This window comes from Pogoniulus pusillus, chromosome Z (assembly GCF_015220805.1).
Source record: "Pogoniulus pusillus isolate bPogPus1 chromosome Z, bPogPus1.pri, whole genome shotgun sequence".
Classification (NCBI taxonomy): domain Eukaryota; kingdom Metazoa; phylum Chordata; class Aves; order Piciformes; family Lybiidae; genus Pogoniulus; species Pogoniulus pusillus.
Window position 1 is genome coordinate 55,679,445 of NC_087309.1, and position 27,908 is coordinate 55,707,352.

The 27,908-nt window shown below is 42.6% G+C and overlaps 1 protein-coding gene across 3 annotated transcripts in view; it reads left to right on the top strand.

Annotated features, from left to right (window-relative positions):
- JAK2 (Janus kinase 2) overlaps positions 1 to 27,908 on the top strand; it is a 133,177-nt gene that overhangs the window by 32,372 nt on the left and 72,897 nt on the right. For all 3 annotated transcript variants that reach the window (XM_064176463.1, XM_064176465.1, XM_064176464.1), the window contains one exon: positions 25,531 to 25,584. The gene's annotated coding sequence lies outside the window, so the exon portion shown is untranslated. The remainder of the gene's footprint in view (positions 1 to 25,530; positions 25,585 to 27,908) is intronic.

The following is a 27,908-nucleotide window of genomic DNA, read 5'->3' on the forward strand; positions in this document are numbered from 1 at the left end:
TGGAAGTACTAATTGGTTTCTTTCACTCTATGCTAGTAGAGAATATCAGTTTATACTCTGAAAGCTGTTGCATTGGCTTATATGTCTGCAGTGGCCACTGGGCTTCAAGCAAAAGCTGTTGCAATAATGAAAGAAGTATTAAGTAGTAATAATTAATTATGAGCTTTTAGTGAGCATCACTCTACCAGTTTCTTTTCCTATATGCTGGACAGTTGAATCTGGACAGTAGTCAGCAAGAAATTCACATCATGTACAGGTGTTGAGAGGAAATCAAATTTTTCAAGTTCACCACACTGATAGTCTAGGGAAACTGTTAATAATCACAAAATCAGTTGGATGAACTGTGTCTTGCTGTGGTACCTACTGATAATAAACCTGATATTTTACTGATCGTAAAGACAACATACTATTAAGTAAAAAAGCCTTGCACTTCAAACACTTGCAATTTAGGCCAGTGCTTGAAGTGAAAAATACAGCTACCAGTAATTTTCAAAGATTGAAAAAGAAAATAACTACTTGAAAGACAGCTATCTATCTAATTTTCCATAAATCCATAATAAATATTGTGTTAATGGTGTGTAAAGCAGGTGAAGGAAGGAGATGTACCACAAGTGCATTTAAATAGCTTTGTCAGCTGTTTCAGTGAGTAGATAAAACATTATGGTAAGGCTTGCCATATGTTTAGTATCACACAGCCCTTCTCAACCCTAAATGACCAGGCTGGCTGAGGAATAGGGGAGCAGAAAGATCAATGTTAATTTAGCATTGGCAGGTGGGGATCAGCTAATTGTGCTGCCCTTTCAGTACTTTAGAGTTTATAGGTTTCTTTTTTCCTCAGTATTTTTTTTCTTGAACCTCCTCAAGTTCCGCAAAGCTTTCAGGCTTATATTGCATATTCAGGGCGTACTAGGCAGAAAGCCCTGTGGCAAGAAACCGGGAAACAACAAGCTGCTTCAAAAGCTGCCTGGGAGCTGACTGCTCGTTAATACCCATCAGTAAGGAGGGTGCCAAAACCCATAGTACCGATTGCATGTCTGTTCGTCTAGTGAAGAAACTGGCTGATATTCATGTGTTTTATTCACCTTTTCACAGATTTGTGTAGAATCACCTGAAGAGCTAGCAAAACATTCTGAAGGCTGTTTGTGTGTGAGCAGGATGTTCTAAGAGGTGCGTGGAAAATTAGGTAATTTCTTGTGTTGAGGAAGAAGCAAAACTGATCTGTCTGAGCAGATGCTTGCATAGACTGTCAAACTACAAATGGAACAGCTGTGAAATCCACTCACATGAACTGGTGTATTGTGCAGAACCTCTTCTGTTTTGTATGCACTTGTGAGGCAGCCAAATGCATATAGCCTTTTGTAGTTGGGCTCATTTTATGTTTCAAGTGGTAGGACAATAACGCAACTACTTCCTTATCTTTTGGTTCTGCTTGAGACTGGCAGATCCTAGAGTACCTGGCTGGAACCACAGGAAATAGAATGGCTTTGTTCTTTTGCAGGAGGATATTGCTTTGGGCATTAACTGTTCTGGTTTCTTCCAGTAAGACTAGTTGCCTCTGCAACAGGTAACATTTTTCAGTCATTCAGGCTGAAAATTCTTTATTCTGTCATTGAAATGTGTGTAGCCTGTCCTCATATGCCCTGCTGGGTCGAGTTTGTTGAGAAATAAGTCCATTTTACTGGTGTTTTACATACTACACAATCAGAAGGGTCAAAAGGTGATTTGGACATCTGCATTAACTTGGTCTTACTCAAGTGTTGTGCTGGAAGACAAACCTTTTTTTGTTTGTTTTGTTTGGGGTGTTTTTTGTTGTTGTTGTTGTTTGTTTTGGTTATTTTCCCTCCCATGAATCACCATAGTGGTGTCTTCTTTTCCTGTAAAGATGTTTTCTCTCACTCCTAATTTTCTATCTGTTCAAAATACAATTCTATAGATTTCATTTATTCTAGCTTCACAAGAAAACATCTGAAAATGTCAACAACAGGATGTTGATACTTGTGATTTTAATGCTCAAAAGCAGTAGCTGCCTTCGAGGTGTCTCTCATTTAGTGCCCATGTTTGAATAGGGAGAAATGACTGAAATCCTTGGCTTAAAGATCCTAATCATCACCCCCTGAGGCTCAGCAATGTTAATCAAATTCTCTGTCGTAAACTTTTTCCAGCACTCTAAGGGAATAAGTAAACATTGCTTGGAGGGTGATGGAAGAACAAGAAGAATATTTCATGAGGATTAAGAGGAAGTTAAAAAAAAAACAAAACACCCAACCTTCTATGATACATTTTAAACAGCAGCTATTCCTGCTTCTTCTTTCTGCTTACATGATTTGGACACCAAGGGAATGGGAAATTTATTAATTTGTTACTGTGTGGTGTGGGATGTAGTCCTTGCTATATGCACTGCAGTATCTGTTTTAGAAGCCTGAGAATGCTGGGAAGATTCACGGAACCTAGGGGAACTGGGAAAGGAGTCACATACAATTGATTCACTTAGATGAGTTTCAGACCTCATTAGGAAAGACTATTAGTGATGGGAGAGGCATGAGAGAGTCATATATACCCTTTCTTGCAAGACAAGAATGCGTGGGTGCAGAAGATAAAGTAGAACAATTATTTGCCCTTTTACTAGTTTCCTTGACTTCCAGTCTTTGTGTGACTCAGTGTGCTGTCTTTATTTTCCGCTTGAACTGAGTGGGATTTGTGCAATGTCTCATCCATTTCAAGTCTGTTACTGCCTCCAAGCACCTTCTCACTGTGAGAAGGTGCTTTCTTTTCAGAAGTAATTCAGACTTCTTCCCAAGTTTGCATGTTGTTGGCATGCTAATAATTTTCTTAATGTATGATGAGTTTGGTCAAGTCACAGATCTGAGTGGATGCCCCATTATTGACATTCTTCACAGTCCTATAAATACTGCAATTCCTTTATCTGATGCTGAGAGAACTGGGTTTGTTGAGCCTTGAGAGGGGAAGACTTAGACAAGACCTCATAACCATGTAGAAGTACATAAAGGGCAGCTGTCACAAGGAGGAAAACTCCCTTTTTATGAAGATTCATGTGGTAGAGACAAGGGGTAATGGATACAAGCTGCTACTGCAGAGATTTAGACTGGATGCCAGAGGAAAATTTTCACCATTCAAACTGTTAAATATTGGGATAAACTCCCAAGGGAGGTGGTGGATTCCACTACATTAAACAGCTTCAATGCCCAGCTTGGCAGGGTGCAGGGACGTCTCATTTAAGCTGAATTCTTACCCTGAAAAATTGTACTAGATGATCTTTGAAGTCACTTCCAACCTGGTATTTTCTGTGTCTATGACTAATTATGTTTTCAAAGATCAAAACAAAACAGAATGATTTGTCAGAAGTTGATTGTGGGAGGATGCCTCAATTTCTTTCCTTTTTTTTGATTTTTCTGGGAGTCAAGTATAGTCCAGGGGTTTGGTCATGTTCAGTAGTTACTCATGTCCAGTAGTTACCACATATTTTCCTCTGCCTTCCTAGATGAAGCATGTTCTAATCTGATTGTTTTTTTTTTCATTTGCCTATGCACAATCACCTGTTTCACTTTGCATGTGTGAAGGTTATGCCTGCCTAGCAATCCACAAACTTTTAATTAGTTTTAAACAATTTTAATTAGTTTTTACTTAGCTTTAAGCAAGGTGGAGTAAGTGCTCTGTGACTGAGGTTGTTTCAGTTAAGATTCAAATCTGATTCTGTATTCAGTTGTGGGTAGGATGTGAGAGACAAGAGTTTCTGTTGGAAACACCTGATGTAGAGGAGGAGTGGGAATGGGGAAAGAGGAAAAGCAACTGTCTGAAACATTTGGGCTCAGTCTTGGCATACTGATACGTGCTTTTGTGCTAATAACATATGACAAATTTAAGGATTATTCAAGTGATATCCAGGTTTTAGAATAAGGGAGGGGTCTCAAATCTTTGTAGAAGATATCAGATTCCAATATAACTGTCAGTTTCTGATATATGTCATGCTCTTCTCTTTTGAGTCTTTCTCTCTTTTTTTCCTTGAAGAGTTTGCTTGCCTTTCCTATTGCCCACTGTCTTTCTTCTTTCTGGCAGAGACTGTGTACAACACATAAAATGACTGAAACTATTCAGGTGTGACTTAGCTGCTGTGCATGTTGCTTAACAGGACATAGTCCAAAACAGGTAATTTGTCTTTTGGCAGTTTCTGCATGAGAGGAGATGGGATCCTTCACCAGAGGATAAATCCTTCCACCGCACTGTCTCACTGTCAACAAACACTTGCATCTGATAAAAGGAAGTGCTAAGGAAGGCATCACTCCACCAGTTCTTATGTGATTTTGCTTTTGCAACCTTTCTCGTGTCTGCTGTTGATTGCAAATTTCGTCAAACTCTTTTAACTTATCTCAGAAAACACTGCCATACCATTTTTTTCAGTTCTGACTGTGTCTGTCTGAGGTGACTGGCCAGATCTGTCCCAGTTACGCTGCACTCATGGTGATGTATGCTGCTTATGCCAGTAAGCTTGATGAGGTCAACTGTTAGATGGTAATATTGTCTATGACAGTATGTTTATGTCCCCAGTTTTCAGAGGAATAGGAGCATCTGCTAAATGAGATAAACTTCAGTTCTTTTAGAACCCATCAGTGCTAAATGAGGATGGAAGAGTAACAACAGCTCATTTCTGTGAATTTGTTTTATTTACTGCTTGGAATAATACAGAGGCATTACATCTATATAGTAATGGCAATTAGGCTGGGTCAGTACCACAGAAGCACTAAGAATCCTATTTCTGTTGAAAGCATGAGGGATATCGTATATCAGTAGGAAAAGGAAGAACAGGGCAGGTGTGGGGCCACTGCTGAACAAGGAGGCAGTCCTGATAACTGAGGATGCAGAGAAGGCAGATTTGCTGAATGCCTTCTTTGCTTCAGACTTTACACCTAAGGCTGAACTCTCCTATATACTTCAGACCCTGGATGAAGGAGAGAAAACCTGGAGGAAGGAATGTTCCCCACTGGTCAGTGCAGACTGGTTTAGGGATCAATCACATAAATTGAACATTCACAAGTCCGTGGGCCCTGATAAGATGCACCCAAGAGTTCTGAGAGAACTGCCTGGTGTTATCGCTCTGCCACTCTCCATCATCTTTGCCAAATGGCAGCAGACAGGAGAGGTGCCTGAGGACTGGGGTAGAGCCAATGTCACTCCAGTCTTCAGAAAGGGCAAGGAAGAGGTTCCAGGGAACTATGGATCAGTCAGCCTCACCTCCATCCCTGGAAAAATGATGGAATGGCTCCTTCTGGAGGGCATCTCAAGGCACTTGGAAGAGAAGAAGGTTATCAGGAGTACTCAGCCTACTTTTACCAAGGGGAAGTCATGCTTGACTAATCTGATAGCATTCTATGATGCCATAACTGAATGGGTAGATTCAGGAAGACCAGTGAATGTAGTCTGCCTTGACCTTAGCAAGGCCTTTGACACTGTCTCCCATGATATTCTAGTGAGCAAGCTCAGGAAGTGTGGGATGGAAGAGCAGACAGTGAGGTGGATTAGGAACTGGTTAAAGATAGAGTTCAAAGAGTGATGATCAATGGTTCTAGGTCCAGCTGGAGAGCTGTGATCAGTGGAATCCCCCAGGCATCAGTGCTGGGGCCAGTCCTGTTCAAGATCTTCAACAATGACAATAATGAGGGCACAGAGTGTCTGCTCAGCAGGTCTGCTGATGACTCCAAACTGGTAGGCTTGGCTGATACAGCTCAAGGCTGGGCAGCCATCCAGCAAGACCTGGACAGACTGGAGAGCTGGGCACAGAGGAACCAGATGAGGTTCAACAAGGACAAGTGCAGAGTCCTGCACCTGGGGAGGAATAATAAACTGCATCAGTACAGGCTGGGAGGTGATCTGCTGGAAAGCAGCCCTGTGGAGAGGGACTTGGGAGTCCTGGTGGATAACAAGTCAGCCATGGGACAGCAATGTGCCCTTGTGGCCAAGAAGGCCAATGGGATCCTGAGTGTATTAAGAAGAGTGTGTCCAGCAGATCAAGGGAGGGTTTCCTTCCCCTCTACTCTGCCCTTGTGAGACCTCATCTTGAGTACTGTGTTCAATTTTGGTCTCCCCGGTTTAAGACGAGCAGAGATCAGCATCTGAGGGCTGGTCAGGAGTAGAGGGGACAGGCTGAGCTCACTTGCTCCCTGTGATAGGACAAGGAGCAATGGTGTAAGTTGCAGCATAAAAGTTTCCATTTCAATGGAAGGAGGAACTTCTTTACTGTAAGCGTCACAGAACACTGGAACAGGCTCCCCAGAGAAGTTGTGGAGTCTCCTTCTCTGGACACTTTCAAGGCCTGTCTGGATGCGTTCCTCTGTGATCTGTGCTAGATTGTGTGGTCCTGCTCTGTCTGGTGGGTTGGACTCAATGATCTCCTTGGGTCCCTTCCATCCTCTAATATCCTGTGATCCTGTGATCTTGGTCACTTATGAAGTAGTGAGCAATGCACCCACTAACATTGATGGAGATGTTCACAGTAGTGTCACATTTATTATCTAATTCTTTTCACTGAACTCTAAAGACTGAGAATGGAAATCTTAAACAGTTCACAGAATTATTGTGTCGTATTACTCTGAGACATGTTCAATATATTGCATTTGTGTGTTTCCCTCTTAGTGCTGTCTTTTCCATGGTATGTTTGGTTGGGTTTTTTTCTTTACACATGCCCTTTGTAATGGACTCTGTGTGTTTGAGACAGTTTTTTGGGTTTTTAGTGGGTTTTTTTTGTTTCCTTCCCTGTCTGAGGTTTCCTCTGTGTACTAAAAGAGAAAAATGAAACTAAGATGCTGTGTATGGGGAGAGCTGTGGTAAGGGCTGAATTTTAAAATGGATTTCCTTTTGCAATGTTTAAACAGTTTGGAGATTTCAACAGCACTTCCTTTATGTTACTTAGTTTTTCAGCTATTTACTTTCTTCCAAAGGAGTTAAGAAGTAGTTTTCTTCTGTCACAATGAAATTTATTCTATTTACTGTTTTGTGAAACAAAAAAGTTGTGTTTGTATCTGAGCTACCAGTGACTTACAGTATAAACCTAAGCAAATTGTTTAGACCCTTGTACTTGCATTACATACAGAAAACAAGAAAAATGAAAATGTTATTTATGAAGAACCCTAGCACTGAAGTACAGTGGAAACTGAAAACATGATTACTATGCATAGTTACAGGGTTGTGCAAATAAGTAAAGGTAGCCTAGAAGACTGGAAGTGAGCTGATGGCATGGATGGAGGACAAGCCTGTTGCTCACAGAAGGATGGTATGTCTCCTACTACAAAAAAGGACCCTCCCTGTGGGGTTTTGATCTAGCTTCTGTTGTTTGAGCATTTTTTTCATATTTGCTTGTCTATGTGCCAGTCAGAGGGACATAGTTGCACTGTAATCTTATTCCATAGAATCATAGAATCAGTCAGGCTTGGAAGGGACCACAGGGATCATCTAGTTCCAACTCCCATGCCCTGGGCAGAGACACCAAACCCAGATCAGGCTGGCCAGAGCTCCATCCAGCCTGGCCTTAAATGCCTCCAGGGGTGAGGCCTCAACCACCTCCCTGGGCAACCCATTCCAGGCTCTCGCCACTCTCATGATGAACAACTTCCTCCTCGCATCCAGTCTAAGCCTACCCACCTCCAGCTTTGCTCCTTTCCTCCTAATCCTGTCACTCTCTGATATCCTGAAAAGCCCTTCCCCAGGTTTTTTGTAGGCCTCCTTCACATACTGAAAGGCCACAATAAGGTCACCTGGGAGCCTCCTCTTCTGCAGACTGAACAGCCCCAACTCTTTCAGTATGTCCTCATAGGAGAGGTGCTCCAGCCCTCTGATCATCCCAGTGGCCCTTCTCTGGACATGCTCCAGCATGTCCACATCCTTCTTGTAATGGGGGCTCCTGAACTGGACACAGTACTCCAAGTGAGGTCCCTTGACCTGCTGGACACACTTCTTCTAATGCAGCCCAAGATCTGGTTAGACCTCCAGGCTGCGAGTAAATTATTTGTACTAATAAAATAAGACTCAGTTATTCTTTGAATTTTCAGACAAATATTGTCATGTTTAGCTTGGGTCTAGGTGTGGGTAGTGTTGCTTCCATGTTACTGGTGGTTGAAGTCCTTACTATGTTCCAATTTTAATAAATCTATTTTAAAAATCATGTACTCCTTGGCAGGCAGATGTGGCAAATACTTAAGGGCAGGAGAGAGTAGAGGGATATCCATTGGTAGGTACTGTGATGCCTGATCAGAAATGCTGTATTCAAACATTCTAAAGGCAGGAGTTAGTTTAATTTGCTGACTGAAATACACATTTTACAAATCAAATAACTAACAGCATTTGTATGAATTTGTAGTTTGTTAAGGAATATCTTCAGGAGCTCAAAGCATGCACAAAGAGCAGAGACTCTGCTCTGCTCTGCTCTGCAGAGACTGCAGTTGGTTTTAAACTTCTAGCTGATCTTGGAGAGCCTTACCAATTTGTTTTGCCAGTGAAAACATATGTATAAAAAAATCTGTTGGAGTGATTAGTTCAGCTGGTGACATGTGGTATTTGGTGTAGTTTACAAGTTACAAAACCAAATTGACCGTGACATGCTGTATTTCACTTGCACTCCCAACTTGGCACCAACATACTTCTAATGAGAAGTAATTGCTTTCAGTGAAATAAGTACCAGAGACACTGCAGTGTATTTAATAGACCTTCTGAGAGGGCCCAGCAGGGCCTTTTGTTGCATCATGGTTGTATGTGGTTTTGCCATCTCTTCATTATCCACACATTGTGTAGCTTGGGATACTTACTCTTTTATGTATTTTACTTGGGAGATGGTTCTTGAAGTCTTTAAGTGAATGCTTGTTCCAAACCCTGGAAGAGAGGTCTGAAATTCTTGAGCTGAGGTGAAGCTGCAAGCAAGAATGTGTAATGCCCTAAAGTTCCATAGGAAACAAGTGGTTTGTGAGTTTGAGATTGATCTAGGAAAACACCTGCCTGATTCTGCCTCTTAGAGAATGGAGTGTCCTAAAGTATTGAACAGACCAGCCTCAGTAGATTTGAATTTTCCATTCAAAAGTAGATGGGGAAATACTAGCTGCAGGCAAGATTGAACAGTATTATTTCTGACATGGAGTGGAATCATAGAATCATTTCAGTTGGAAAAAACCTCTAAGGTCATGAAGTCCAACCTTTAACACAACACTAGCGTGGCCATTAAACTGTGTCCCAAAGTGCCATGTCTGTTTTTTGAGCAGCTCCAGGTACAGTGACTCTACCACTTCCCTGGGCAACTTATTCTAATGCCTCCCCACTCTTTCAGGAAGTAATTGTTTTCCTAATATCCCATCTAAACCTCTGCTAGAGTCACTTGAGGCGATTTTTCTGTCATTCTATCACTTGATACTAGGGAGAAGAGACCAACACCAACCTCACTACAAACTTTCAGGTAGTTCTAGTGAGCAATGAGGTATCCCCTCAGCCTCCTCCAGACTAAATCCCAGTTCTCACATCTGCTTCTCAGAAGACTTTTCGTCTAGACTCAAATGAGCCTCCTTGCCCTTCTCTGGACACACTCTAGCAACTCAATGTCCTTCTTGTAGTGAGAGTTGAAAACTGCCCTTCTTGTAGTGAGTTCAAAACTGAATGCGGTACTTGAAATGTGGTCTCACCAGGGCTGAGTACAAGGGCATGATCACTTCTCTACTCCTGCTGGACACACTTAGTGATACAGGCAAGGATGCTGTTCACAGAATCACAGAGTATCGTGAGTGGGATGGAGGGGACCTCCAAGGATCATCTAGTCCAACTCTCCTGCCAGAGCAGGATCATCTATACCAGATCACAAGGAACACGTCCAAGTGGGTTTTGAATATCTTCAGAGGGTGAGATTCCACAACATCCCAGGGCAGCCTGTTCCAGTGTTCTGTCACCCTCACAGGTTCGAAAATTCCTCCTTGTGTTTACATGGAACTTTCTATGCCTCAGCTTCCACCCATTGCCACTTGTCCTGTCATCGAGTATCACCAAGAAGAGCCTGGCTCCATCCTCCTGGCACTCACCCTTTTCATATTTATAAACATTGATGAGGGCACCTCTCAATATCCTCTCTTCCAAGCTAAAGAGCCCCAGCACCCTCAGTCTCTCTCTCCTCCTAAGAGATGTTCCATTCCCTTAATCATCTTTGTATCTCTGCACTGGACTCTCTGAAGCAATTCTCTGTCCCTTTTGAACTGAGGAGCCCAGAACTGGACACAGCATTCCAGATGCAGCCTCACCAGAGCAGAGTGGGAGGAGAACCTCTATGGACCTACTAACCACAGCCCTTCTAGTGCACCCCAGAATGGCATTGGCCCTCCTGGCCACGAGCACACATCCCTGGCTCATGGCCAACCTCCCATCAACTAGGACCCCCAGATCCTTTTCTCTTTCAATGCCTTCCAGCAGGTCACTCCCCAGCCTATGCTGATCTGTGGGGTCGTTCTTTTCTAAGAGCAAGACTTGCCTTTGTTGAATTGAATTAAATTTCTTCCTGCCCAACCCTCCAGCTTGCCCAGGTCACACTGAATGGCAGCACAGCCTTCTGGTGTGTCAGCCACTCCACCCAGTTTGGTGTCATTAGCAAGGATGCTGTTGGCCTCCTTGGCCACCTGAACACACCACTGGTTCAAGTTCAGCTGGCTGTCAATAAGCATCCCTAGGACCTTTTCTGCTAGGCAGCTTTCCAACCACTCTTCCCCAAGCCTGTAATATTACGTGGGGTTGTTGTATTCCAAGTGGAAGACCTAGCACTTGACCTTGTTTAAACCTCTTACAACTGATCTTAGTGCCTCAATCCAGCCTGTACAAGTCTCTCTGCAGAACCTTTCTACCTCTGGGCAGGTCAACACTCCCATCTAATATAAATGATAGTTGAGTGACACTCATGTGGCATAGTTTGCATTACTGAGTGGGCACATCTGTGGAACTTTCTTTACCATGGTAACTTGCCCAAGACTGAATTGTACATGAATGGCTTACATTTAAGGACTCAGAGGCAAAGGAATTTTACTTGGATACTAAGAGACACAAGTGTTTTAAATTGCTGGGGTTTTGGGTTGGATTGGTGTGTGCTTGTTTGGGTTTTTCTGGGGGGGTGTTGCATTTTCTTTGTTTTGTTTTCTTCCGTCAGACTTTAAGAAATAGTTGAATAATTGTTTGGTGGGAATTTTGTAATGTAAAACTTTTATAAACAGCAGATCAAAAGTATTGTTGTGCTGTAAATTACTCATTTTTATTTTATAATGGCTCCTCATAAAAGAGCTGGCAGTAGCACAATCTATGGAAGCACATTTTGGAATCTGAGAACGCTGTATCTCATTTGATCTTAGAATCATAGAATCAACCAGGTTGGAAGAGACCTCCAAGATCATCCAGTCCAATCTATCACCCAGCCCTATCCAGTCAACTAGACCATGGCACTAAGTGCCTCATCCAGGCTTTTCTTGAACACCTTCAGGGACAGTGACTCCACCACCTCCCTGGGCAGCCCATTCCAATGCCAATCACTCTCTCTGGCAACAACTTCCTCCTAACATCCAGCCTATGCTTTCCCCAGCACAACTTGAGACTGTGTCCCCTTGTTCTGTTGCTGGCTGTCTGGGAGAAGAGACCAACCCCCACCTGGCTACAACCTCCCTTCAGGTAGTTGTAGACAGCAATGAGGTCAGCCCTGAGCCTCCTCTTCTCCAGGCTAAACAACCCCAGCTCCCTCAGCCTCTCCTCACTTGGTTTGTGCTCCAGGCCCTTCACCAGCCTTGTTGCCCTTCTCTGGACACTTTCCAGCACCTCAACATCTCTCTTGGATTGAGGGGCCCAGAACTGGACACAGGACTCAAGGTGTGGCCTGACCAGTGCTGAGTACAGGGGAAGAATAACCTCCCTTGTCCTACTGGCCACACTGTTCCTGATGCAGGCCAGGATGCCATTGGCTCTCTTGGCCACCTGGGCACACTGCTGGCTCATCTTCAGCCTACTATCCACCAGTACCCCCAGGTCCCTTTCCTCCTGGCTGCTCTCCAGCCACTCTGTCCCCAGCCTGTAGCACTGCTTGGGGTTGTTGTGGCCAAAGTGCAGAATCCTGCACTTGGCCTTGTTCAATCTCATCCCATTGGCCTCTGCCCACCCATGCAGCCTGTCCTGGTCCCTCTGCAGGGCTCTCCTACCCTCCAACAGATCAACACCTGCTCCTAGCTTGGTGTCATCTGCAAACTTACTGATGCTGGACTCAATCTCCTCGTCCAGATCATCAATAAAGATATTGAACAGGACTGGGCCCAGCACTGATCCTTGGGGAACACCACTAGTGACAGCTGCCAACTGGATGTGGCACCATTCACCACCACTCTCTGGGCTCTGCCATCCAGCCAGTTCCTGACCCAACACAGAGTGAATCTTCTATACATCATAGATGAGTTAGTTACATTTCAGCTTTCTTCCTCCTTCAAGGTCGGTCTCAGAGGGTTTATCTAAAGTCTGTTTTGCAACAGTGTATCTATCCTTGATGTTTTAAAAGCAAATGTTACATAATCTACTGCTTTTTTTTTTGTTGTACTTCAAATAGGTGTTTATTCTGCAGACATTGTATCTGCTGTTTAAATCGTTATTTGGTCATCTGTTACACTTTTTTCTTGTATCCATGTCAGGCCATCAGTTGGAGCTATTGGGTCTTTCAGGGCACAGTTCTCACGCTCTGGCTTTCTGCAAGTTTCTTCTGCTTTTTGATGGTCTGGTATCGAGAATCATGGAAAATGGCATTCTTCACAACTTAGGGAGATAGGCAGTATGAACATAGGCAGTTCAGATTAACTGCAGACTAACGCTTGGATGTTTAGATAGTGTTGTTTTGGTTTTTTTGGGGGGTTGGGTTTGGTTTTGTTTGTTTGTTTGTTTGTTTTTAATGGCAGCAAGCAGGAGTGTATAAGGGAAGGGTTTGTTTGCTTCAATGATAACTTCCCAACCTGCTATTGCTATGTGAGTGCATCTTAAATGGGAATATTTTCTCACTCTTTAAAAGATACAATTTAATTGCCTCACCATACTCAAACCACAATTTTGTAAGTACTGGGCCCATAACATGATAATGTGACTTTTCTCCAGTGGGGGAAGGAAAGAGCCAGCCTCTGTTCCTCTTCTTCTTCTTAATATACAAGAGACCATAGAGTGTTTAAAACATTACGTTGCGAAGACATTGTTGCTGTTTTAAATTATTTTTGCTGTCGTTTTTATTGGAGCCTTGCAGAATCTCTGCAAATGGTACACACTTTATGATGGACATTTGTTTACTTTCAGAGTTTTGGGCTTCCTTTTTCTGTTTTTTTTTTTTTTTTTGTTGGGTGTTTTTTTTTTTTTTGGCAATCTGTGTTTGCAGAGATAACATGATCTTGGCAAAGCACGTGATGCTATATCTTTGCAGAAGCTGGCTGGTGTTTCAGATAGGGAAGAAGCAGAGAGCCCTCAGGCCATTGATTAAGGGGAAGCATTGAGCAGACTATCAAGCAAGTGCATTTTCCTGAATTGTAATGATTAAAAAGTTAAAATTGTTATCGTAAATTGTTGAAAAATATAAAGCATTAAAATAGCATTTTTTTTAAAAAATCCTTTTAAATAAAAATGCTTCAAGTCTTCTATCAAAGAATAACAGAAATGGCAATATTTATATATACAGTAATTGAACTCTAAATCGTTATTTGGTAGGCTTCATATAGTTTTGGTGTTTGGAATGTAAATATTAAATTTCACTTACAAAAATCACTTGATTTTAAATATGTTTGTGGCGCTCTCAGGAGATTGTTGCCTGAATGTCTGATTGGTCTTTTCCCTGTTCTTTTGTATTGCATTATGTGACAAGGCCCTGATTCTATAATGATTTGTAACTGTCATTTGTTTCATACACAGTAGCCATTCGTCACCTTGGCACAGCTGTATAGGATCTAAGCTGGGAAGGCAGGAGAGAGGTGGCGTGGTTTTGTTCTTTGGTTTGTTTTTTTAAGGGTGATTTTTATTGCTGTTGTTGTTATCGGGTTTAGAAATTCAGGCTGTAGTCTCACCTAATTTTTTAGCTGCTTCTGCAGTATGAAACAAAACTTAAATAAAAATGCAAGACATCTTACACTGCATTTCATGGAATCACATTTTTTACAAGCAAAAGTAATTCCAAGTTAAGCACTTCTGAGTATTAGTGTTACAAGTTTCTGTGGTTGTTGTGCTGTCTTTTCATAGGATGTTAGGGGTTGGAAGGGACCCAAAGAGATCATCGAGTCCAGCCCCCCTGCCAAAGCAGGACCATGCTATCTAACACAGATCACAGAGGAACACATCCAGACAGGCCTTGAAAGTCTCCGGAGAAGGAGACTCCACAACCTCTATGGGAAGCCTGTTCCAGTGCTCTGTGACTCTTAGAGTAAAGTTGTTCGCCCTTGTGTTGAGGTGGAACCTCTTTTGCTGCAACTTACACCCATTGCTCCTTGTCACAGGGAGCAAGTGAGCAGAGCCTGTCCGTCCCCTCCTGTTCAGCCTTCAGATACTTATAAACATCTATCAAATCCCATCTCAGTCTTCTTTTCGCCAGACTAAAAAGCCCCAGGTCACTTAGCCTCTCCTCATAAGGCATGCCCTCTTGTCCCCTAATCATCCTTGTAGCCTTCCACTGGACCCTCTCCAGCAGATCCCTGTCTCTCTTCAGCTGGGGAGCCCAAAGCTGAACAGAGTGTTCAAGACGAGATCTCGCACTTCAAGTCCTGCCACGATTGGTTGTGATCATTTTTGGAAAAGAATTGCTTATGAGCCTTTGTCTGCAGCTGTGTATTTGATGATCTGTGGTACATGTGCTTTATCCCTCACAACAACAAAACTTTCAGCACTCTTCCAAAAGGAGAGGGGATCAACTCATGTGCAACACTACCAAAATCCCTTAGAAACTCACACGTCTTGATGAGAAAATTTGTATATGAACATTGCATCAGGTCTGGCCTACTGACAAAAAATTTCTAATCTGAATCTGAAAAAGTAGTTTAGACACCTGAGAATGCAGAGATGATGCTGGCACCCATTGTTCTTGGCTGTTTTGTAGCCATTGCTGATTCACTCTAGTTTAGATATTCTCCTTTTTACATTGCTTACAGTTATCTCTGCCAAGAGCTAATTTGTTGAAGCATGGGTTTTCAGAAGATAACCTCATCTGAGTGTTTTCATGCTTTTGATGACTTTGTTTCAGATTTACTGCCCTTCCCCCCACCCCTGTATTTCTCACTTAAAAAGGTTACAGTGAAGAAGATCGTGCGTGTTATGTCATGCAGCATATTATGCAATGTTCTTGTCCAAAACTACTTTCCCTTTGCTTATGTCAAATGGTAAAAACTGGGAGAGGAAAGAAACTGAGTGCACAAAATGGGACCATTAGAAGGGGCATTTTACAGTACTTAGAAGGATACAGCAGATTTTATTGTTGTTGCTGCTTGCACTTTTGTACACAGAAATAGTAGCTGAGGTTGTGATTGTATCCTCCATAGTGCTTTACTCTGTGTGGCAAAGCATAAAAGTGTATTTTTAATCTCTAAAGCTAGAGATTTATAAGTTTGACAGAGAACAGTGGTCTCAACTACACTGTTGAAATGGGAGATGCTTTTTTAATCTCAAGCAATGTAACAAAAGACATAGCAATACTGTTATGATCTATTATTTCTCACTATCCATAGGGTGACTGAAGATTTCCTTAGTATGTCTTTGGGCCTCAAGTAACACTACAGAAGCTATTATGAAACCTGACCAGTAATCAAAATCTGGTTATGTGTTGTTCAATTTTTTCCTCTCCTTTTATTCTTTTATCTTATATTATACTCCTAAACCCAATCTGTGTTGGAACACAAAAAAAAAAAGACCAAAATAAAAGCCAGTGGCCATCTGTGGTGGGGAAAGAAGGTTTTAAAATGTAGTTTTGACACTTATTTTTTGGTCTTTGCTTTGCTTTTTGCCTCTGTGTACCCACTACTTGCCTTAAGGAGACTAGTGGTGTCACTGTCCTCACCACATAATTTTTTTGCTCCTGGTTCAGGGGAAGAACATTCTAGTTCTTTGGCCTTCTTGAGTTTCTGCCCACGGTGTAAACACATATGACAGTTACTGTAGAGGCAGTAGTTTTACTAACCTCTCAGGAGGGAAGTTGCCAGACTGGGGAAGTGAGATAAGGGAACAGAAAAAGGGAGCTGACAGAATTCAGAAGGAAAGTTTTAAAAAAAAAAGTTGTAATTTCTTAAATCCAGGCCTAGGGAAAAGCTGCCTGAACGTATGCAAGCTCAGCAGATTATGGTAGTAGCCAATGACAGTTGGAAAGAGTTTTCCTCAAAAAAACACTTGCTGTGAGAAACTGTTTGTATCTCCTAGGACATAACTCTGCTTGATGAAACTGCTGCATTATTTTCCTGGAAGAGTCCTTTTTCATAGGCTTGGAACCCCAGAGCACTCCAGTAGTTGGTGAGGATAGTGAACTTAGTTGAAGGTCTGAGGTCCTTCAGAAGTACCAAAGTACAGCAAGTAGTGGGTCTTGGCTATTCTTTTTCTTCCACAGTTCAACTCTTTAAAGCAGATATTAAACCCTGTCTGCCACAGGAAAAATGACAGGTCTTTGGACTCTCAGTGCAAAGTAACAGTTTTGAAACCTTTTCCGTTGCAGTATGACTGGTGTCTGTTTTGCCCTTGCTCAACGCTCTCGGATTGTAACATGAAGTGTTGTATACCTTCTGCTAGCTTAGTGTAGCCTGCCTGGCTCTTGACAGCATCTGCTAAACCAGCACTGCTTTTGCAACTGTTGATTGTTATTCTTTGGCTGTGCAGTGATGTGTCAACAACTACTAGTACATGTTTTGACAAATCCTTTTTCAATTGTAACACTGGGAATTGGGTCTGGAGAAGGGAGTTTGCCTTCTTCAGAAGTGTCTTCCAGCATCACCTCCCCACTATCTCAGTCTTGCAGTGTTTAAGAAAGCCGACTGATATGACCGATTACTTCGCTGATGTTGCTGTTGCACTTTCTGCTTTTGGTTGAACCATCAATACTTATTTTAACTTGCAAGTGTAGCTATAACTGGCATAGATATTCTCTAGAGGTATTTGAAAGGTGTTTTTTATCCTCTGGACAAGGTTTTCAAAATAAATGCCTTTTAATAGAAAAGTTGGCTTTTTTTTCCCCCCATTTCAGTGGTGAGATGGAATACTGTTCTCCATTTTGAAATGCGATTTGTTGTTTTAACAGGTTTGGGGTTTTTTTGTCTCCTATTTTCTTGGTAATTCACTGGTAGTTGTTTTTCCATAAAAGCCATTGCTCTAATTGTTCAATATAGGATAGTTGTTCTCCATTTTCTGTAACCAAAAGCCACCAGGCAGAATGAGACAAGTAGTGACTAATCCTCAGAAATACTCAAGTGGACACAGAGCAAATTAACTTTTCACATCTTTGTTGAAAGAAATTAAATAACCAACTAATGAGGACATGTGCTTTACTAATTAACCCTTATTTTCATGGTCTGAGCTAACAAAATTGAGTTTTCATTACAGTTCACAAAGCAAAGTCTAATATGAGGTGACATAGTCCTAATTATATTGTTGTCATCTTCTATTGCATCACTTTAGAATAATTTGAGAGATGTGTAAGTGAATCATGGGAAATAGGTGACATCTTTCACATATTTCAGGCAAAAGTTCTTTCTGACCAGTTGTGGTCAGTTTTCCTATATCCCTGGTGCATGTAAAGCTGTACAGATAATGGTGGCTCTGAATGAACAAACTAAGGATACGCAGATGATGCTGTGTTGGGAGGTAATCTTTGCCAAAGCAATTGGGTACCCATTTGCTTTGCTTGGAAAGTTTCTGATAAAATCATGTTTTGCTGAAATGTATCAGTATGATGAAACTGAAGTGATTTGAAGACATGGACTGCCTTTTGCCAAAGTTATGATGGTGCTGAGATGTTTTTATTTTGGGCAGGGTTTTGATTTGATGGCTTTTCTAGTGATGCTGAGATTTCTGGCATATACTATTCCTTCCACTTTGCCGACAGTGTGCCCAGATCCCTTTCTTCCTGAGATAAGCTAGAGCTTCATTCTCACGTGAAGAACTTTGAAGTCTTTTTTTCACTACTAATATGAATGAAAAAACTAAAATACTTATATGTAATAGCTTTTATCCACTTAGTCCCTATGTGTCATGCAATTGGATTAGGCCAGGATCATAGAATCGCAGAATGTTAGGGGCTGGAAGTGACTTCCAAAGATCATCTAATCCAACCCCTCTGCCAGAGCTGGATCACCTATACCAGATCACAAAGGAATGCATCCAGGTGGGTTTTTAATATCTCCAGAGATAGAGACTCCACAACCCCCTGGGCAGCCTGTTTCAGTGTTCTGCCACCCTCACGGTGAAAACATTCCTCATTTCTTCCTGGAACTTCTTCTGCCTTGGGTTCAACCCTTTGCCCCTTGTCCTGTCATTGGGCATCACCAAAAAGAGGCTATCTCCATCCTCCCTTTATATATTTATACACATTCCTGAGGTCACCCCTTATTCTCCTCTTCTCCACACTAAAGAGCCTCAGCTCCCTGAGTCTCTCCTCGTAAGGAATCATTCCACTCACTTCATAATTTTCGTGGCTCTGTGCTGTGTTCTTTCAAGCAGTTCTCTATCCTCCGTGAACTGAGAGGCCCAGAACTGGACACAGTACTCCAGATGTCACCTCACTAGGGCAGAGCAGAGGGGGAAGAGAACCACAGCCCTTCTAATACACTCCAAAATGGCATTGGCCTTCTTGGCCACAAGAGCACATTGCTGGCTCGTGGTCAAACTTCCATCCACTAGGACCACCAGATCCTTTTCCCCTTCACTGCTTTCCAATAGGTCAGTCCCCAGCCTATCACAGTATCATCAGGGTTGGAAGAGACTTCACAGATCATCAAGTCCAACCCTATACTGATCCATGGGGCTGTTCTTTCCCAGGTGCAAGACTCTACACTTGCCCTTGTTGAATTTCATTCAGTTTCTCCCTGCCCAACCCTCCAGCCTAAGCCTGGCTGAATGGCTGTACAACCCTTCTGTGTGTCAACCATTCCACCCAGTTTGGTGTCATCAGCAGACTTGCTGACAGTACACTCTGTGCCCTCATCCAGGTTGCTGATGAATATACTAAATAGTACTGGCCCCAGTACAGACCCCTCAGAGACTCCACTAGATGCAGGCCTCCAACTAGACTCTATCTCATTGACCACAACTCTCTGATTTCTTTCCTTCAACCAGTTCTCAATCCACCTCACTACCTGATCATCCAGACCACACTGCCTCAGTTTAGTTAAAAGGATGATGTGGGAGACAGTGTTAAATGCTTTACTGAAATCAAGATAAACCACATCCACTGCTCTACCATCCGCCTGGTTATCATTACTCTTTACTTGTACAAAAGTTCATGGGTTCTTGCTGACTTGCTGATACTGGCAGTGTTTTGCCAAGCGAAAACTATAAGCAAATGTAATCTTTGCTTCTCCAGGTTCTTTTTGCATATATTTTATCATTAATGTCTTAGTCTGTCCTTTTCCTTTTCTTCCTTCTGTATGTGCTTGCCAGCGTGTGTAGTCACAGGATCACAGAATTAACCAGGTTGGAAAAGACCTCCAAGGTCATCAAGTCCAACCTATCACCTAACACCTTCTAATTAACTAACCCATGGCAGTAAGTGCCTCATGCCGCTTCCTTTTAAACACCTCCAGGGATGGGGACTCCACCACCTCCCCAGGCAGCCCATTCTAGTGCCAATCTCTCTTTTCATGAAGAATTTCTTCCTAACATCCAGCCTGAACCTGCCCCGGCACAGAATCATAGAATCAAGCGGGTTGGAAGAGAGCTCCAAGCTCATCCAGCACAACCTAGCATCCAGCCCTGGCCAATCAACCAGACCATGGCACTAAGTGCCCCAGCCAGGCTTGGCTTCAACACCTCCAGGCACGGCCACTCCACCACCTCCCTGGGCAGCCCATTCCAATGCCAGTCACTCTCTCTGCCAACAACTTCCTCCTGACATCCAGCCTCAACCTGCCGTGGCACAACTTGAGACTGTGTCCCCTTCTGTCCCTGGCTGCCTGGCAGCAGAGCCCAACCCCACCTGGCTACAGCCTCCCTTCAGGGAGCTGCAGACAGCAGTGAGCTCTGCCTTGAGCCTCCTCTTCTGCAGGCAGTCAAAATCTGATTCTGCAATCAAATCTTGATACATTACAAATCCTTGTGTGGTGTTAACACATAGCTGACAAAACAGGAAAATTAATTTTAAGATTGTTCCTTGGATGTGCAGTTGTCTTCTTGTGTCACTGGCTTTACCTCATGTGAGGGTGATACTTAACTCTCTCAATAGGCAGAGTCTGTTAGAAAGATCATGAAAAATGAGACCATCCTTCTCTACAAAACGTGTTTAAATGTGTTGGCAATACAGTGCTTCATATTTTTGTGAAAGCTGTTTTCTAAAGTCAGAACAAATATTACCTGGGAAAAGACAACAGAACATGATACAGTCAATGTACTGGTTATGTGTAAAGTAGGCATCTTTTATCTAAGCAATGGAAAAAATTCTCAGGTCGTAAATGTATTTGATAAAGTACTCAACAATGTATTTAAAAGTTAACCAGGAGAATGGATGTCATGAATACGTAGTGAAAAGATGTGAATCTGTTGCTGTCACTTTTTGGTGAAATGCTGGTGTAGCATGTTCTGGCTGAACAAAGATTTAGGAATCTCTTCACAGTATCACAGTATCACCAAGGTTGGAAGAGACCTCACAGATCATCAAGTCCAACCCTTTACCACAGAGCTCAAGGCTAGACCATGGCACCAAGTGCCACGTCCAATCCTGCCTTGAGCAGCTCCAGGGACGGTGACTCCACCACCTCCCCGGGCAGCCCATTCCAGTGTCCAATGACTCTCTCAGTGAAGAACTTTCTCCTCACCTCCAGCCTAAATCTCCCCTGGCGCAGCCTGAGGCTGTGTCCTCTTGTTCTGGTGCTGGCCACCTGAGAGAAGAGAGCAACCTCCTCCTGGCCACAACCACCCCTCAGGTAGTTGTAGACAGCAATGAGGTCACCCCTGAGCCTCCTCTTCTCCAGGCTAAACAATCCCAGCTCCCTCAGCCTCTCCTCGTAGGGCTGTGCTCAAGGCCTCTCACCAGCCTCATCGCCCTTCTCTGGACACGCTCAAGCATCTCAATGTCCCTCCTAAACTGGGGGGGCCCAGAACTGAACACAGGACTCAAGGTGTGGTCTAACCAGTGCAGAGTACAGGGGCAGAATGACCTCCCTGCTCCTGCTGACCACACCATTCCTGATGCCGGCCAGGATGCCACTGGCTCTCTTGGCCACCTGGGCACACTGCTGGCTCTTCTTAGCCTGTTAAGGAGCAGTGGCACTTCTGCATGTGCTGATATTTAAAAAACTGCAGTACTTTATTGCCTGTCAAATTGGCATATGCATTTGAGAGTTCCTTGAATTTTGTGTTTATAAATACCCACCAAAACCAACCTGCATATACAAAACAACTCAGACCAGGTCTGCAAGGAATTCTGCATGTCACGTGCAGGATATGAATGCTGTACATTCAAACTGAATTTTGATGACTATATTTAATATGCATATTAGGTGTAAACCAACACTAACTAACAGTAGTAGTTACATGTAGAAGATGACTGACTTCTTTTCTTAGTCTGCTCTTGGATTTAGAGGCAGAAATTGTTGGTCTTTTTAAAAGACACAGTACTCTTAAGAATTTATTGTTGTTCTCCCATTACTACAGACTGATATGAGACTGGTTAGAACTTATTGTGAGACTTTTCTAGTCTTTTACCTACAATCATAGAATGCTTTGGGTTGGCAGGAATCTGTTCCAACCCTTCTGCAGTGAGCAGGGACATTTTTAACTAGATGGGGTTGCTCAGAAGCCCCTTCCAGCTTGACATCAAAGGTTTCCAAAGACATGATATGCTCCAGCTATCTGGGCAACCTGCTTCACTGTTTCAGTGTCATTGTAAAATAAATTTATTTGTTGTATCTAGTCTGAATGTGCCCTCTTTGGCTGTAAAACCATTACCCCTGTGCAGCAGGCTGTGTTAATAAAAAGGACTGTCCTCATCTTTCTCAAAGGCCACAATTAAGTTTCCATGGAACTTTCTCTTCTCCAAGCTGAACAGCCCAAATTCTCTCAACCTTTCTTCACAGGACAGTTGTTTCAGCTCTCTGATCATTTCTGTGGCCCTGCTCTGGACCCACTCTAACAGATCCGTGTCTTGTGCTGAGGACTCCAGAGCTGGATGCAGCACTTCAGATGGAGTCTCACCAGAGTGAAGTAGGACAGTCTTAATCACCTCCCTAACACTGCCTGCAATGGCTTTTGCAAATGAGTTTGCAGTGTCATTCAGATTGCTTGAAAGATGATATATAAAGACAGAAGATGCACATTTTTTGGTCATCTTCAGTTTACACAAGAACACCAGATGTCCTCATCTGCTGACGATAAGCATGTTGAGTTGTTGGGAGACAGCCCATGTCTTCAAGGGCTTGCATGTCAATTGAAAATGCTGTTTTGATCTTTCTCATGTCTCATAAATTGAGTGTTCGAGGTAGCCGGGAACATGGGCGTAACAAACAGTAACTGTATTTATAGGAATCATGAAGGTGTGCTGAGAAGTCACTATTTCAGGTTGTAGAACTTCCTCTACATAACAAATAAAGTATTTTGTTCTCTGCGGATAAGATGGAATTATTTATTTTGACTGGGTTTCATTTTGAAATTGAGCATTAAGGGTGCTGCACTTTGGCTACAACAACCCCATGGAGAGATACAGGCTGGGGTCAGAGTGGCTGGAGAGCAGCCAGACAGAGAGGGATCTGGGGGTGCTGATTGATACCCACCTGAACATGAGCCAGCAGTGTGCCCAGGTGGCCAAGAGAGCCAGTGGCATCCTGGCCTGCATCAGGAATGGTGTGGTCAGCAGGAGCAGGGAGGTCATTCTGCCCCTGTACTCTGCACTGGTTAGACCTCACCTTGAGTCCTGTGTTCAGTTCTGGGCCCCCCAGTTTAGGAGGGACATTGAGATGCTTGAGCGTGTCCAGAGAAGGGCGACGAGGCTGGTGAGAGGCCTTGAGCACAGCCCTACGAGGAGAGGCTGAGGGAGCTGGGATTGGTTAGCCTGGAGAAGAGGAGGCTCAGGGGTGACCTTATTGCTGTCTACAACTACCTGAGGGGTGGTTGTGGCCAGGAGGAGGTTGCTCTCTTCTCTCAGGTGGCCAGCACCAGAACAAGAGGACACAGCCTCAGGCTGTGCCAGGGGAGATTTAGGCTGGAGGTGAGGAGAAAGTTCTTCACTGAGAGAGTCATTGGACACTGGAATGGGCTGCCCAGGGAGGTGGTGGAGTCACCGTCCCTGGAGCTGTTCAGGGCAGGATTGGACGTGGCACTTGGTGCCATGGCCTAGCCTTGAGCTCTGTGGTAAAGGGTTGGACTTGATGATCTGTGAGGTCTCTTCCAACCCTGATGATACTGTGATACTGTGATTAAAATGCCAGAAAAGTAAGCTCAATATAGATGTGAACAGATTAGAGGGAATGAGGAAACGAGAGAGCTCTGTTACTGGTAAGATGGTACACTATGGGATTGGTGCAGCCAGGAATGTAGGTAACATTCTTTCCAACACCACTGCTGAAAAAACAAGTTGTCAGATGAGACTTAATCTGAATATTTTTACAAGGTGTTGATGCAGATCTTTTTAAGTATGCCTGTAAATGTGTACAAAATAAAAAAATGCTTGACTCTCTCTTAAAAAGAGATAGAGGAATGTGTTTCTATAGGCACAGTGAGTCTGTTTAGCTTGAAGTTTTTAATCTCCAAATTTCCTTTTTATTCAGACATATGAGCTGCTCTTTCATGAACAAATGGGCATATTTCTGTGTGTCATGCAAAGAAGGATAGGCTTGGTAATAGGCTGTTTTATCCAATTTTTACTTTCCAAATGCAAGCTGCAATGTCACTGAGCTTGTTCAAAATGTTGCAACTTGCGTTCCACTGGGCTTAATCTTTTTTTCTCATCAGTTCAGCAGCAGCAGTCTCTTATAGCTAATGATGTTATTGTGCAATTCATCAGGAGGTGATGGGAAAACTACATAATAAGTGACAGTCAGGTGAATTTCATTTCAGTTTTGCTTGAAGTCAAGAACTCAACTGGTAGTGGTGAATACAAGTCAATTCCAGACATGGAACAGTACTTGGAGAATGCCTACAAATGTTTCCTGATCTGAAGCCTGCATGAGCAGGTTGAGGGTTTGGGCTTCATTTGAAGCCAGTGCTCTTAGATCAGTATGGATGGAATGTGTGCTCAGGTCAGTGATAGACTGCTTTGCCCCAGACAACACCCCTTTGAGACAAGATCTTAATTGGATGACTAGACAACATTTGAAGGAGCATACCTAGAGATACATACAAAACACACAGCTGTGCAAACAAGGCAAAACTGCTTATCTCTGAAGACAGTATTGCAAGGGAAGAAATGCTAATCATTGCCATAACTTCTGTGAGAAAGGAAGCTGAATTTATTGCTCATTGATATGGGTTCCTTTTTGTGGAGGCACTGAGAAATGGTGGACAATAGACGCTGGACACGGTGCTGAGGAAATTGTTGATTTCCTTCTTTCCTGTTCAGGGAGAACTTGCATAGTTCTCCCATTCTGAATTTCACTCACTTTGAAACTTCTACTTTGTGCTTTTTTTTCCTTTATTCAGCTTGGCAATATTAATTTCTGTTTCTCTGTCAGGCATTCTTCTGTGATGGAACGGTCATGACAGGGAATTTATTTTTTTTTTCACTGATGCAGGAAACTGCTCTTGTGCCTAAGTGTTTTCAAGTAGTGTTTCCTGCAACCACAGAAGAGTTGTGCAAAATGAGCAAGGGTGGGTGTGCCCTTGTCCTTCCTGCTATGGGAAACCTGATGTTGACTTCCACTTGAGTTGAAATCAGTGGCTGTTGTCACTTTTCAAAGAGCTAATTGTTCCAGCTAGAGGGAGTGTTACCGCATGACTTGAACATACCATGTCTCTTTATGTAATTACCTTCCCTTTTCATTTCTCTTCATGTAATGCCATCAACAGTTTTATTAAACTGATGCTGTATTCACAGAAAATAAAAACATGGTAAGTGCAAAAAAAAATTACTGGTAATTGTATTTTGTCAGGTGCTTATTTGTTTCATGCACCAGTTATTTCACAGAACAGAGGAACAATCTCTACCAAAACCCCCTGAAATGTCATTGGCAAAGAAAGCAGGCATTTGGGCAAATGAGATAGGAGTTGATCATTTTCTGTACCTAATACAGATTTGAATTCTTAAATAATTGTGCTTTCTGAGTTATGTATTGTTCACAGCCATTAGCTTGTTTTGTTCTGGGGTTTTTTTTTGCTCATAGAAGTGTATTTTTGTTTCAGATATACGATGTTCCACCACTGCTGTGTCTGACCTCCTGTGGATACCAGCAGCAGGTGAGTGACTTGATGTGCTTATTTAAAGGGCTTCATCACTCTCATGTTCACTACAGTGGTTTACAAAGTGGCAGAAGGTCATTAACAGTGGAGATTTTGTCTATGGTGAGAGAATTCTCTGATTTTTGAACCTCCAGAGCTGTATGTTTGGAGTGGCATGTCTTAAGGTCCTAGCTCTGCAAGTTTTCCTAGAAACTAAAAAAAAAAAAAAAAAAAAAAAAGAGAGAGAGAATAAACTGGAGAGAAGATTATTTTCAAAAAGAGTTTAGATTTCAGAAAAACTGGTAGAGCCCATACCTCAAAATGTCTGTAAGAAGAAAAAAGTGTTATGGATAGGGCTGAATGCTGCATATTAAATCATAAGGATTTTGCTTGTTCTCCACATGTCCATGACATGTACTTCATAAGTGAAGATTTTCAGACCTGTTAATTATTTTTTTCCTGGTTGTCTTAAAAAGAACCATGTGAATTTGTGCAGCCCAGTGTGGCTGGTAAAGTTAATCCTCAGGTGCATTGGAGGTGCAGACAGCAACTAAGGATTGCATGTGAACATGTTGCATTTTAGATGCTACTGGTGGTTAGAGAAATAATGGGGAATGATTAGTCATTTGTTAATCTTCAGCTCTTTCGTACCACCAGTGAGTTGTGACCGTGTGTTTCAAGTACTGCACATGTGAAGCCCTGTCCATAAAACTGATTTACTTTGACGTGTAAGGCAATGACCAGTTTTCTGATTTTCAATGGAAAAACATTATTTAGGGGTATTTCTTGCTTTTATCCATCAGCACTTCAATATAAAAGGCAAACTCGAAACTTGAAAATTATTTCAACTGAAGTGGTGACACAATTACACAAATAGTATCTCTGAAGATTTTTTTACATTGTCACATGGAACCTTTGAAATTACTGGGAAAAAAAAACTAAAAAGGAAGGAAGAGTAGAATATTCTGTCACAGTATTTATTTTTTACTGCATTTTCTTGGTATTTCATGGGTTTAGTTACAATTAATCGAGTCCCCCTTTTTAATGGATTTTTTTTTGGTATACAAACAAGGAGAGCAAGTTTTTTTGAAATGGCAGTGTAAATACACAAATACACAAAATGTAAATACACAAACTTTCTGAAGGAGGGCTAGCACAAGGATGTCTGTTTAGTTAGTTTTTGAAATTGGCCAGGTTTTCATTCTGCAGGCCCATTCAGTGTTGGATAGACATAACAGCAAGTCAGCAAGATGAAAGGATCTGTCACTGTGAAGGTGTGTATTTAGCAGAAGGGTAACCTTAGAATCCTTTGGAAAAAATATGCTATTAGTTAAGGTAAGAAGCTTTCCTCCAGAAATTCAATCTGTGAGTGTTATGTATAAGCGAGTATCAGAGCACGAACATTACGTCTTCAATATTCTCGACAGGTGTAGTGAGAAAGGTTTCGAGTATGTTTTTAGTGATGTGATGGTTATTGTCTTCTAAGCAACATGACTTCCTTGATAGGTTAAATGTATGTCTGTTTGTTTGTTGTTCCTTCCTTGAATACTTAGTTGCTAACTGTGTGCTGCTTTTGCAGCTGAAGGCAAAAATGTTCTCTATGAATGAGGCATTGTGATTTCATCTGCTCCCCTTGTATCAGGAACCAAGGAATATAGTGAGTGACACTTGCACCTCAAAATTCATATTTCTGTCTGTCATACACTGGCTAGGTGTGTTGCTTAGTTTGGGAAATAAAATAATGCCCTTTTCCCTTAGAATCATAGAATCAACCAGGTTGGAAGAGACCTCCAAGATCATTCAGTCCAACCTATCACCCAGCCCTATCCAATCAACTAGACCATGGCACTGAGTGCCTCATCCAGTCTTTTCTTGAAGACCCCCAGGGACGGTGCCTCCACCACCTCCCTGGGCAGCCCATTCCAATGCCAATCACTCTCTCTGGGAAGAACTTCTTCCTAACATCCATCCTATACCTACCCTGGCACAACTTGAGACTGTGTCCCCTTGTTCTATTGCTGGTTACCTGGGAGAAGAGGCCAACCCCCACCTGGCTACAATGCCCCTTCAGGTAGTTGTAGACAGTAATAAGATCACCCCTGAGCCTCCTCTTCTCCAGGCTAAACAGGCCCAGCTCCCTCAGCCTCTCCTCATAGGATTTGTGCTCCAGGCCCCTCACCAGCTTTGTTGCCCTTCTCTGGACATGTTCCAGCACCTCAACATCCTTCTTGGTGATGATGGAGGTGTTTTTGGATTTTGGGGTTGGGTTTCTTTTCTCTGTGTGTGTTTGGTTTTTTGTTTGTTTGGGTTTTGGGTTTTTTTGTTGTATTGTTACTTTTTCC